The sequence below is a fragment of the Esox lucius genome, chromosome 14 (genome assembly GCF_011004845.1).
Source record: "Esox lucius isolate fEsoLuc1 chromosome 14, fEsoLuc1.pri, whole genome shotgun sequence".
Lineage (NCBI taxonomy): Eukaryota > Metazoa > Chordata > Actinopteri > Esociformes > Esocidae > Esox > Esox lucius.
This window is the reverse complement of record NC_047582.1, coordinates 10627837-10640984: the sequence shown is the minus strand read 5'-3', so window position 1 is coordinate 10640984 and position 13148 is coordinate 10627837.

The window sequence follows — 13148 nt, the reverse complement described above, 5'->3', positions numbered from 1 at the left end:
GTCTGTGAACACAGTATGTCGCTACATCCACAAATGCAATCCACGCTGCATCCTCTGGACTAAAGAGGAGAGGGACCATCCAGCTTGTTATCAGCACACAGTTCAAAACCAGCATCCATGATGGTATGGGGGTGCATTAGTGCACAAGGCATGGGTGACATCTGGGAAGGCACGATTAATGCCGAACAATATACAGGTTTTGGAGCAACATATGCTGCCATCCAGATATAAAGCTTATTTCAGCAAGCCAAAACACATTCTGCACCTATTATGACAGCATGGCTCCACAATAAACGAGTCCGGGGGCTAAACTGGCCTGTCTGCGAGACCCCGAACTGTTGAGCAGCTGAAATCCTATATCAAGCAAGAATGGGAATACATTTCACTTTCAAAACTAAAGCAAAACGTTCTCCTCAGTTCCTAAATCCTTACAAAGTATTGTAAAAGGAAGAGGTGATGCAACACAGTGGTAAACATGCCCGTCCCAACTTTTCTGAAATGCATTTCTGGCATCAAATTCAAAATGGACATGTATTTTTCCAAAAACAGTAAACATTTCTCAGTTCCAACATTTAATATGTAGTCTTTGTACTATATTCAATTAAATACAGGGATACATGATTTGCACATCATTGCATTCTGTGGTTATTTGCATTTTACGCAGCAATTTGTTTTGGAATTGGGGTTATAAATCATCCCCTTTACATATGCCTAACTTCCCCAAAGACTGTAGAATGATGATTACTGGTACAGAGTCTGTTGTAGGAGTCTACGCTCCTGACCTTAGGCAATATATGGCACCTGGAGAAGGGGCTTCGAGCTTCAACTCAGCCAATGGTCTTTGCCCTTCCTCTCGGTCTATCTCTACAAACAGTAACCACCACCCTAACCTTTTCTTCCTACTGTTTTGTCTTTAAAATACAAAAGAAAAAATATGCATAAAAAGATGGTAACTGTACAGTTGCAAGTGTGATCCTAATTGTTGTAGTGCAGTGAATACTTAGGTTGCACTGATCAGTACAAATGTCTGTTCGCAATTCATGTCCTGTTTTTACATTATGTTGACTGTGTTTATAACAAGTGTCATTATATTTGGTTTAGTTGCCAAATTCAGGACAGTGTTTACAAAGGAGATGTTCTTTTCTATCTTATTAAGTCAGCACACCCTTTCAATAAAGGGTTTGTGTACACTTGCACATTTGTTATATCAAGTGTGTTTACTACACACTGAAATATTGGTTTTTAAAATGAAAACAGGCAAGGATTAACTTAATGCATATATAAATGTTTTCTTAAAATATGAATCTGACTCCTCTGGAAAGTGGTAGTTTGTTTGGCATCACAGGCCCAGTAAACCCACAATTGAATTCATAGTTAAGAAAGAACAAATGCATTGAGTCCTTGACAATAAACAAAATTAATTTGAATATATATAACAAATAATATAATAAATAATTGTATGACTATACTATCTTGGAATAAGTATGGTGAAAAGTTTTCTTCCATGTCAGTCCGAGAAAGGTTATATTGGATAAACTTTTGTACTGAGAGGCCCAGCCGGTTTCCATCCTGTTATACAGGCTTGGATATGCTCCTGAAAAGGCTATCAGCATTAGCAACATATTTTCTTTGTCACATTTTACGAGTTCAGTGAGTTAAAATGTACAGTCAGCTTTACATACTGTAATAATAGCTCCCTAAATTCCAACGTCAGGTTAAAGATGTTCCTGATATTGAAAGTATACAAAGGTTTTCTTTTTAACCATTTGGTATGAAGCTACATGAACATTTGTTTTGTGGTTTGTCAACTGAGCTGAAGGACTCTGGCCCAATTTAATCTGATTCCTGGAAAAAGTCTAACAACGGAGGAAAGAACAGTGCCTGGTATCAACTGAGAGATGCTAGTTTTCCGAGGTTGGATAAGACACTCGAGCAGGTGTACATCAGCACTATATAAAAGAGAGAAAGACGTTTGTTAAGTTTACTAGGAATTTGTTATTTGTTATTAATTATTTGTTAATTTATTATTGCCTGTTATTTACCACTTGCTTTGCCAATAAAGCCCTTTAATTGAACCAAAAGAAAGAGTGATTGACTCTGTGGGAGCAACTTCATCTCCCTTCTGTCTGTGCTACAGTATGCCAGTCAAAGCACCAATCAAGATAAACTTGGCTGACATTCCTTCCAATGAGAGGAACACTGAACACAGAATGAAGTGTTCAGTGTTCCTCTCACTGGAAGTGACAGAACCTAAACACAACAACCTTTAACATTCAAGTTCTGGCACAGAATTTGCAGAAAGCTACTTAAATGAATAATGTGTACTTGCTATTACTTGCTGTTGTGACTGTCCCAGCTATCTTAAGATTAATCCAAAATGACTACCTCTGTAAATTATTAGAATGTATAGCTTGGACATTTTTTATAGAATGTCAACAAATAGGCCTACATAAAAATAAACAGATAGATTAGTTCAATTTTGTTTGTTCGGATATCAGCTAAATACTCAAAGTCAGAACATGCTGCAACTTCCATTGTATACAAAATGATAATTTTCTGATAATTTAAGTCCACATGTTTGAAAGGGACTCAGAGAGGTTAAGAGTTGACTGTATTGCTGTTGAACCCTTCAACCTTGGATGCTAATAATTGGAGTGTGGACACAGCAGCAATGTGCGTCAGTAACCCTAGGCGGGCATTAATAGAGCTTCCTGTGTGTCCCCCTCCTTCCAACCCCCTCCTGGCCCCCGGCCCTCAACAGGGCCACCAACAACATGGTGACAAGGAGCCAAGACCTCCCGCCCAGGGAGGGAAGGTGGAGAACAAGGGTCACCCCCTCCGCGAGACAATGATTCCATTACCACAGAAGGTCTCAGCTTTCCAATGACTCAAGAGGGCTTTGTTCTGACTGAGATAACCCACAGTTCATGGTGTAAAGGTCTCCAATAGCATCAGCTGCTGTCGACGGCTGGAGAGAATGTACTGTATTAGTATGTCAAATATTGATATCTGGCCCTGATATATGAGTTGTAAAATTTCGAGTGACCTCACTGCTCCCTATCTCCTGTTGAGTCTGACCTATAGGAGGTCCCTTGATTCCAGAGGGCCTGGGAGTGTTTTGGCCTAATTGCTTCTAGTCTCTTCCCACTTACACACACCTGGCGCTCATTTCAGAACTTCCGTTCCTAACACGCCATATCTGCCATAAAAGAGCTGGACATCAGATGAAACCACAGAGGGGAGGTGAGGCTTCACATGACAGACACAATGATTAATCACAGAACCTGGAGTCCAGTGGGAGAGCCATATGTGCTTCCCTCAGTTTAAACACCCCACCACCTCAGACAATTAAAGTCAATTATCTTGGTCTTTACACAACCTTTGGACTAAGGTTAAAGGGATAGAGTCCTCAAAATACAAATCAAAAAGATTTTTCACTTACCTTGTCCATTGGCAATGCCTAAAGACAGTTTTCGGGTATGTATTTAGTTACCTCACTGAGATTCTGTGCTAAATTATGTTGAGTCAGCATAGCTAAAATTTCATGATCATTAAAAGAACATGTCTGAAACACATTGTAACCATGCCAATAAAAGTGATATGTAACCTATATTTAAGATAAACTATAGACCGGAAGCAGAACTTCAAACAGAAAGTCACCGCTGTAGCAACTCCATTTTAGGAGGTGCAAGTGTGGACTGACATTTCTAAAGGTGTTCCTGAAGCTATTTATCATCCCAACAGCATCACTTAAGACATACTCCTTCAGTGTAATGGCAACCGTCATTCAGACATTCATGGCTCACATGAAATGGCTTGCTTATTTTAATGCTCTGAAACGATGTGATTGGCGCCTATTTTAATAGTAGCATCATTTAATAGTTAGTTCTCAAAAAGTTAGAATTGAGATAAAAAATTGGACCATAAGAATGAAAGAAGACACCTCTTTTAGCCATGCTTTGACATTTCTTTAGAGAGCAGAAGGGTCTGCCTTCCTGACGCCACATGTAGGCCAGGTTGGTGCAGTCTCTTTCTGATAGTTGACTCCGATAGTTGACTCTCTTCGACATTGATTGTGGCAAAAGAGACATGTAGATGCCTTGATACCCAGGGATTCTTAAAAAGGTCTATGATCATCTTTCAGCCAGCTCTTGGCCCGAATTAGTTGGGATAACCTTTCCTGTGAAGATTGCCAGTGGATTGAAATTAACTAAATTTATAGATGATGTGTTGGACAGTGGCACGGATATCAATAACAAAAATTCTCAGGCCAGTGGATAAGTCTTTTGATCTTGGCATGATTTTTTACCATATGGTTAAGATTAATCCAGGCCGAGTTTCTAATCCTTATGGAAGTGTAACCCTCCCAAGATACACTCTAATGATTTTCTAATCACCTGAATCTATTTTGCTGCACCTGTTTAAATTCTGACTATTTTATATTGTGATAAAGGTATCAGTGTACAAACTATTTCTGAACAATGAAATTATATTTTGTGAGATTTGTTAAACTGGATTACCTTTATGAATGAAAGTGGTAGGAATTTTGCTCAGAATACCCATATGTCCAAATATGTCAAACATTTGACTACTATTCACCCCTCATAGACATATCCATATTTGATCATGTTTCAACATTAAATCAAAATGGATTTAATCAAGAAGTTTTGCCACTGATCAACACAATAACAGTTATCTGCAAATTGTTCTACATTAATTGCAAATATGAAACAGAAATTAATTGATTGACTAAGTATTCACCTCCTTTTCTATGACACATTTCAATGAGCAGTGATGCAACACATTTTCTTTAGAAGTCACATAATTACTTGGGTTTACATGAATGGAGTATGTGCAATTTCAGGTTAAACACACCTGTCCCATACTTGGTTAGAAAAATTCCTGACAAAAACTACATCATAAAGGAACATTCAAAGCAAATCCGGAAAAAGGTTCTTCAAACGTAACAATCAGGATATTACATAATAATATTAGCAAAGGCATTGACTATCCCTAGAGCACTGTAAAGTAAATGTTTTAGTAATGGATGATTATATGGTCTGATGAAACCAAAATAGAGCTTTTTGGCCTCAAGTGCTATTTTTGGCACAAGCCTACAGTAACACAGCACATCATCCCGAGAACACCACCCTACCGTGAAGCATAGTGGTGGCAGCATCATGCTATGGGAATGCTTCTTTGCATCATGGCGGAGAAACCTTGAATATAAAGAGCTAAATAGATGCCAATATAGATAGCAGCAATGTACAGAAAAACCCTGGAAGAAAACCTGCTGAAGTGTGCAAGAGACCCTAGATGTAGGAGTAGATTCATCTTCAAGCAAGACAATGAGCCCAAACATACAGCCAAAGTTAAACTGGAGTGGCTTAAAAACAAAGGTCAATGTCCTGCAGCGACCCAGTCAAAACCCTGACCTCAATCTAATTGAGAAAGTGTGGAAAGAGTTGACAATTGCTTTTCACCAAAGGTACCCATCCATCTTGACAGAGCTTGAGCATTCTCCTTTTGCAAAGGAGAATGGGGAAAAAGTGATGTGTCCAGATGTGCAAAGCTCATAATGACTTGCGGTCAATGGTGCCTCAACCAAATATTGACTATGATATTGTATTTGTAATTAATTGAGAATAGTTTGCATTTAACATTTTTCACTTTGACCTTATGGACTGTTTTTTGTTTATCAGTGGAAAAAAATCCTAACCCAATAAAAATGTGGAAAAGTTAATGGGGGTGAGTAACTGTAGAGCCACTGTACCTAGCATCAAATTACTCTAATCCTTGTTTCATCAGTTGTCTTAGTGCAAAAGAAGAATGGTTCACCCAGGCTTTGTGTTGAATACCACCAGCTTAATGGTAAGACTAGAAAGGATGCAAACCCAAGGGTGGTGAATACTTTTGAGAGCCACTGTCAAAATCTTGGGTTGTACCAATACTTTACCTATATGTAAAGTTCTACAAAGAACCACCTTTACAAACCAAAATGAAGGGCTCTGCCTATAACCCTCTATGAAGTGTTCTACCTTCATACCCTTTATGAAGGGGTCATCTTATAACCCTCTATGAAGTGTTCTAGCATAAAATCTTTTAACAGAGAAGAGTTCTTCCCAGAAAATGTTTATCAGTGAGGGGTTCTTCCCAGAACATGTTTATCAGTGAGGGGTTCTTCCCAGAACATATTGTGAAGGCTTCTGCCAGGGCCCCATGTATCTTAAAATGGATTCACCTAAAAAAAAAAGAAAAGTTATTATTTGGGGGAGGGATTAACATTGTGGTTCCTGCTGGAATTTGAACAGGGTTTTTGGCTTGTTCTGTACTCTTCACAAATATTTGCAAATAGCTAATAACTGAAGATGTTGACCTATGAATAACATTATTCATTTGAAGCATCTAAGCATTTATGTAATTGCATATATTCTTGTTTTGCCAGCATAGCTGCTCTGGCTTATGTTGTTTGCTTGCGGTGTGTTTATAGGAGCAATGGCTATTGAGGTCTACCTAGTGATGGACTGCTCTGCACTGACGCTTAATACTGTTCTGATCTGTTCGACAATCACTGAATCGAGACGACATCCTGGCTGTAGTTATATAGTAATTCAACCTCAGCATCCTTGTACAAGGGATTGTTAGATTTGTTTTTTTACAACCTTCACATGTTATTGTTAGCTCTGGATAAGCGAGATATCTCTTTTTCTTATTTCTCCAAATAAGAGAAAGAGATATCTCTTATTCTGAGAAATAAAAGTTGTGTGAATCAGAATACCGAGTTGGGTAGTTAATGTAATGTTAGGTATGAAACAAGTTACATTTTCTGTCAACCTGATACATTATAGTTTTTTTATACATAGTTTAGTATTCATTATGAAAGGAAAGGTTTGAGCTAGCATTTTCCAGGACTGAAGCCACTCCAGCGTTGTCTTGGCCGTGTTCTTTAGGTCATTGTCGTGCTGAACATTTAATCCTTACCCCAGTCTGACAGCCTTTGCCCTCTAGATCAGGTTTTCTTCAAGGATCTCTCTGTATTCTCTCAATACTCTCAGTTCATACTACCGTCAATACTCACCAGTCTTCCAGTTCCAGTTGCTGAGAGACTTCTCCATTGCATGATTCTGCAGCTAATATGCTACCCAGTAGGGATGGTTTTCTCAGGATGTTTGGAGTCAGCCTTCCACCAAACCTAGCACTCAACGTTGAGCCCAAAAATCTCTATTTGGGTCGCATTAGACTGTATAATCTTCTTATACTTGATTTCACAGTCAAACTACGCAGTTTTATATAACAATGGCTTTCCTTATTTCACTCTCACATAAAGGCCACTTTTGTGAAGCACCCAGGCTGTTGTTGCAGTATGCAGTGTCTCCCAGCTCAGTCAAGGAAAACTATACCACCTTTAGAGTTGACATTGGCCTCTAGGTGGCTTCCCTGACTGGTCCCCTTCAGGCCCTGATACACAGTCTTTGAGAATGCCCTTTTCTAGCTAGACTCAGTTGAGCCATATTCGCACAACTTCGTAATAACCAACTTTACTGCTTTTTGTGATTTAAAGAACCAGAGCGTTGGAGCGTTCCTTCATCTTTATGATGTAGTTTTGGTTAGGAATTGTACCTACTTATTGTACCTACCCACTGTGGGATGACCCAGAGACCAGTATATTTAACCAGAAAAAATGGGAATCACCTTAATTATTAACTAATTACATCCAGGTGTCATAGCACAAGGGCTGAACCTTTATGCAATCAATGATTTGCTGTTTTATATTTGTAATTAGTTGAGAAAAATCAGCAGATTTTATTTTTCACTTTCACTCTTCACATGATGTACATCAGTGGCAAAACTAATAAAATCTATTTTGATATTATGTGGTAACAAAGTGGAACACAATGTGAAAGTATCCAAGGGGGGTGAATCATTTTTAAATAAATGTTATGCATTTATTAATTTGAGCAACATTTGAAGAGACAAACAAACAAGTCTTTTGATCTAAATATTCTGTCACCATTTAGCACTGCCCCTACTCCACATCCAATCAGGAGCCACCACTGGTCGACTGCAGATCCCCATTCCCTGAAATATTGTAATGGCTCTGTATGATGATTAATTCATCTGCTTTCCCTGAAACTAGAACTAACCCTGCCAATGCATTATTAACCAATAACCAACACTTCCACCATGAATATTTTAGCACTGGCCAGCTAATGTTTTTGTCATGGGTTTTCAAAACACTTTGTGGTATGAGATAGAGATACTGTTGAAAATATGACGGTGCAACATATGCTTAGGATTGTGTTATGTACATATGAATCCCAGCGGAAATAAAAGTGATTGTTCATCCTAATGTTAATCCGTTCAGGACAATGTTAACACATCTAAATAGATTTCAGATGAATGTCTTAATAGCTGACTTATACCTAATTAGCCTATTTCCTTCTCTCTTTCATGTGTTTGTGTTTTCTAAGCCTGTTATTGTTTGAGTGTATGTAGGAGTGCAATAATTGATTTAAGATATTGATACCAGTAAGACAAATGCCAGTGAATCATGTCTGTGTAACATATGTTTTTGCATCTAAAAATGGTATGGCAACATTTTCCTTTCAGATTTTAGTAATTAGAAGCAATATTAGTTTTTACATTATTTTAAAAATAACTTTTATAACTGCAAAATAAATTTACAGAAGAAAATATGTAGTAATTGGTGGCTTGTATGCATAAAAGAATCTATGACTTCACCGAACGGTTCATGAGACACTGATTCTGGCTTGATTCATACTAGTTAGCTGAGATTAATATATATATATAAAATAAAGTGGGTATGTTCCTTATGGTTTGAACAGTTGAAGAGATGTTGTTTTATGGTTAGTTATGGATAATTATTCCAATTACGCTAGTTAAAATAGTCAAAGTCAAGAAATATTTAAGACTTTTATGTTGGGATAACCTAAACATGTGAAACGAAGTAGGTTTGGTCTCTCTAGCTTAAATGGTTCCAGAAATATGGTTTTGGGTTAATTTAAACTAATTATTCAAAATACACTAATTATTGTGATTATAGACAATAAATATTGAAGACTTTTATGATTGTATAGCCAAACATGTGGAATAAAGTTAATTCAGTCTCTCCAACTTAAACGGTTCAAGAGATATTGTTTTAGGGTTAAATAATGCTAATTAATAAAAATACACTGATTGAAATAGTCATAGTCGATAACCATTTATGAGCTTTAAGTTGGGACATCCTTAAAATCTTAAACAAAGTTGGTTCAGTCTCTGGCTTGAAAAATTTAGGAATTTCATGTTGGCAGAGCCAAAAAAAATACATTATTATTCATAAAAATTCAATTGAATTGTACATTTGTAAAGCTTTAATGCTTTAAAGTTGGAATTATGGCTTGAATGGCCAAGAAACATCGTCATTTAAACCATGTTCACAATTAAACATTTTTTATTATATAAGTAAACATAATAAACAAAAATCTGAATATAAGCAACTCATGTTGGACCATGAACATATTAAAAATAATTTTTTGTTTATTGCTTGAACAGAGTAGGATATACTTTTTCCCATTCAAATGCATTAGGAGTTCTTACAAATATTGTTATAGTCAAAAGAATAAATAAATTATATCAAAACCATCTTGTCAAGCAACCTCAGTTCCAGCAGTCAGGGCATTTGAAAATGGTTTAGTGTCGATAGCTTTTATCGTTTAGACTGTAGAGTGGGCTAAAGAAGGAATGGAAATAAATACTGTAGTTTTGTTAACTTCAGTCCCACTGCTTACTGGCACATGAGGAGACGAATGGAAACATTTTGCAGCATTAAATGTTTCACGATCGAATGATGGGAGAGTATGGAGACAGAGACTCGTAACTCGTAAGTCCCCAGGAGAGGAGGTGGCAAAAAATGAAGACAGAGAGAGGAGTGAGCAGTCAGACAGAACAGAGGTAAGAAGAGAAAGAAAAGGACCAAGAGGCATTGAGGACTGTTGGCTGCAATTAAGCCCCCTCCATCTGCAGTGTGATCATGGGATCAACCAAAACTGCCAATGTTATGTAGACTACCTAAAATGAAAGCAGCTCAAGTTTCTGTAGCACAAGATTCTGTTTAATTTTGTTTGTCTTATGTTTTAATATCTTTGTTTATCTCATTTAGAGTGTGTTGTTATTGGGAAGAATTCACATCCAGGCACACCCTCTGAAGCAATTCAAAAAATCTTCAGTAGAGATGTGATTAATATGTTTCCAATTCAGACACACTATTTCTTTGTGTTCAGAAGTGGGTAGATTCTTCCTGGATTTCTGGGATGCAATGTGGCCTGCTTTGATTGGTTTTCCCAAATGTTTTCGCTAAGTGAATTTCAGGAAATCTTGCTCTGCTCCAACTTTTTGATTACTAGAAAAGGTCTGCAATATATTGCTAGAATAATTCTGGGTTAATAAGTAAAACAAAATTAAATCATCAAGATTAACAAAGATACTGTCTCTGACTGACTTGAAAGTGAATTAGATTATCTTTAACCTTGAAATGCATAATTTTAAAGGAACTTACATTTTAGTTTAAATGTCTTTCTTACAGTAATGTACTACATACTTCAACATAATTTAAGTGAAACCAATGAGGAAGAGTTGAAAACACCAACTGAACTGTCTGGCTTAACTGTCTGCCTGAAATGTCTTCATGAAATGAAATAATTTAAATCAAATTCAAGACTTAGACTAGCCTTGAAAAATATACTATTTAACATATTATGTTCTGATATGAATATGAATTAATTAATGTATAAAATATAATCAGCTTTTAGTACTAATTTCAAATGGGATAAAAAACATTTGAAGAACCAGTTCTTTTTTTTGAAGTGGCACTGAAATTATTTCCTAGAGTGGAACACCTGACAGTGAACCCACAGAAAGAAATTTTAGGCTGGAAAAGGTAGAAGTTCACCCCTCCTCTTTGAAGTAACAGAGACGAAATCAGGCCCCTTATTATACTGATACCATCTACACTTAGACATGTAAGTTAGTGATTGAAATCTATGGGGACAGATTGGATTGCGTTAAATAGTGCTGTTTTATAGTTTTCTCAGGCTCTCCTGGCTATCTCACATGGGGGCAGCTAACAATGAGAAACAGTGCTGAACATTCAGTAGCTGAGGTTGGCTGGGAAAATATATATTTCCAGCTGTAACCCCCCCCCGCCCCCTTTTCAGGGACACAACCAGGATGTTGCTACAATTCACTATAAAGTAGCTAAGACCAACTTAACTGACAAGAAATGGACACAGGGTTCAAATTAAACTGACATGGTCTGAGAGTATTTACAGATGTTTTTGTTTAGATTCAAACACATTGAATGAAAACATAAAAAAATGTCCAAAGTCTTAGTCACAATATCACTAGAGGAGCGATAACGCACTGTATACAACCTTGTGTCCAAGAAAGTTGGGACGCTGGGTAAAATGCTAATAAAAACAGAATGCAATGATGTGCAAAACATTTTTCCCAATATCTCACTGAAAATAGTAAAAAGACAACAAATCAAATGTTGAAACTTAAGAAATGTTATTGTTTTTGGAAAACCATGACCATTTTGAATTTGATGCCAGAAACAAGTTTCAAAAATGTTGGGACAGGGGCATGTTTACCACTGTGTTGCATCAACTCTTCATTTAACAATACTCTGTGTTTGGCAACTGAGAAGACAAACTGCAATTGAAAGTGAAATGTATTCCCATTCTTGCTTGACATAAGATTTCAGCTGCTCAACAGTTCGGGGTCTCCTATGTCGTATTTTTCATTTCATAATGCACCAAATGTTTTCAATGGGTGACATGTCAGGACTGCAGGCAGACCAGTTTAGCACCCGGACTCTTTTACTACGGAGTTGTGTTGTTGTAATACATACAGCATGTGGTTTGGCATTGTCTTGCTGAAATAAGCAAGGTCCACAACAGAATCGTGTCTGTTTTTAATGCAGTGCCGCCTGAGGGCCCAAAGATCACGGCCATCCAGTTTTGGTTTTCGGCCTGGTCTCTTGCATACAGAGATTAATCCAGATTCTCTGAATCTTTTAATGATATTATGTGAACCCCTCCCTGTCTTCACTCTTTACTCACCCTCTTTGGGATGCTTTTTTTTATACCCAATCATGTTACTGATTTGTTGCCAGTTAACCAAATTAGTTGTGAGAGGTTCCTCCAGTTTAATTTTTTAGCATCAAACAACCTTTCCAGTCTTTTGTTGCCTGTCCCAGCTTTTTTGAAATGTGTTGCTGGCATCAAACTCAAAGTGGCCATATTTCTCAAGAAACCATAAAAGGTCTCAGTTTCAACATTTTATTTATTTTCTTTGTACCATTTTCTACTGAATATTGGGATTTGAACATCATGGCATTCTGTTTTTCTTTACATTTTACACAGCGTCCCAACCTTTTTTGGAAACAGGGTTGTAACCTCTGTTAATGTCATCACGGTTTCCCTAAGCAACTTGGAAAGGATACCGGATGCCTGGGGTATCAAAACATTCAACTAATAATTTTCTTGTGTGACAAAAAGTGTTTTCCTCAAGGACAACTTCTTCCTAACATCTGACTATGATCAGGATTGCTTGCATGACATTGGCGAATCAGGCAAGAAATATGGATGAGATCAATGACATCCAGAAAACCTGAGCAGCAGGTTGCTTTTTCCCCCTGAACTCACATTGGCGACACTCTGTTTTTTATCAAAACTAAGGCAAAGTGACTGTATGCATTGCAGAGGGATACATGCTGCAGATGGATCGACAGGGTTCCCCAACTTGTTGACAGAAAGTATTTTGGGGTTCAAGATATATTCTGTTTTCCTGCAGTCCCCTGTTTCTATTTGTTCCCCTCAACATCATCCCAGGTTTGCAGAAAGCTATACACAGTGCAGAAGTGAATGATAAGATCAGGCTGTTTATACGACACCAAATTAAACACAGAGCAAACATACTGAAAGCTAGGGGGCCTGGACAGAATTGATCAGACAACACAGTGCCAGAGAAGTAGCTGTACCACTGACAGCCCAGGGGAAAGGGGGGAGGGGCCTGTTCTAAAGAGAGATGTCAACCATGGAAGAAATTGTATTCAGAGGAATTTAAGGATTTGTTTTTTGTACTTT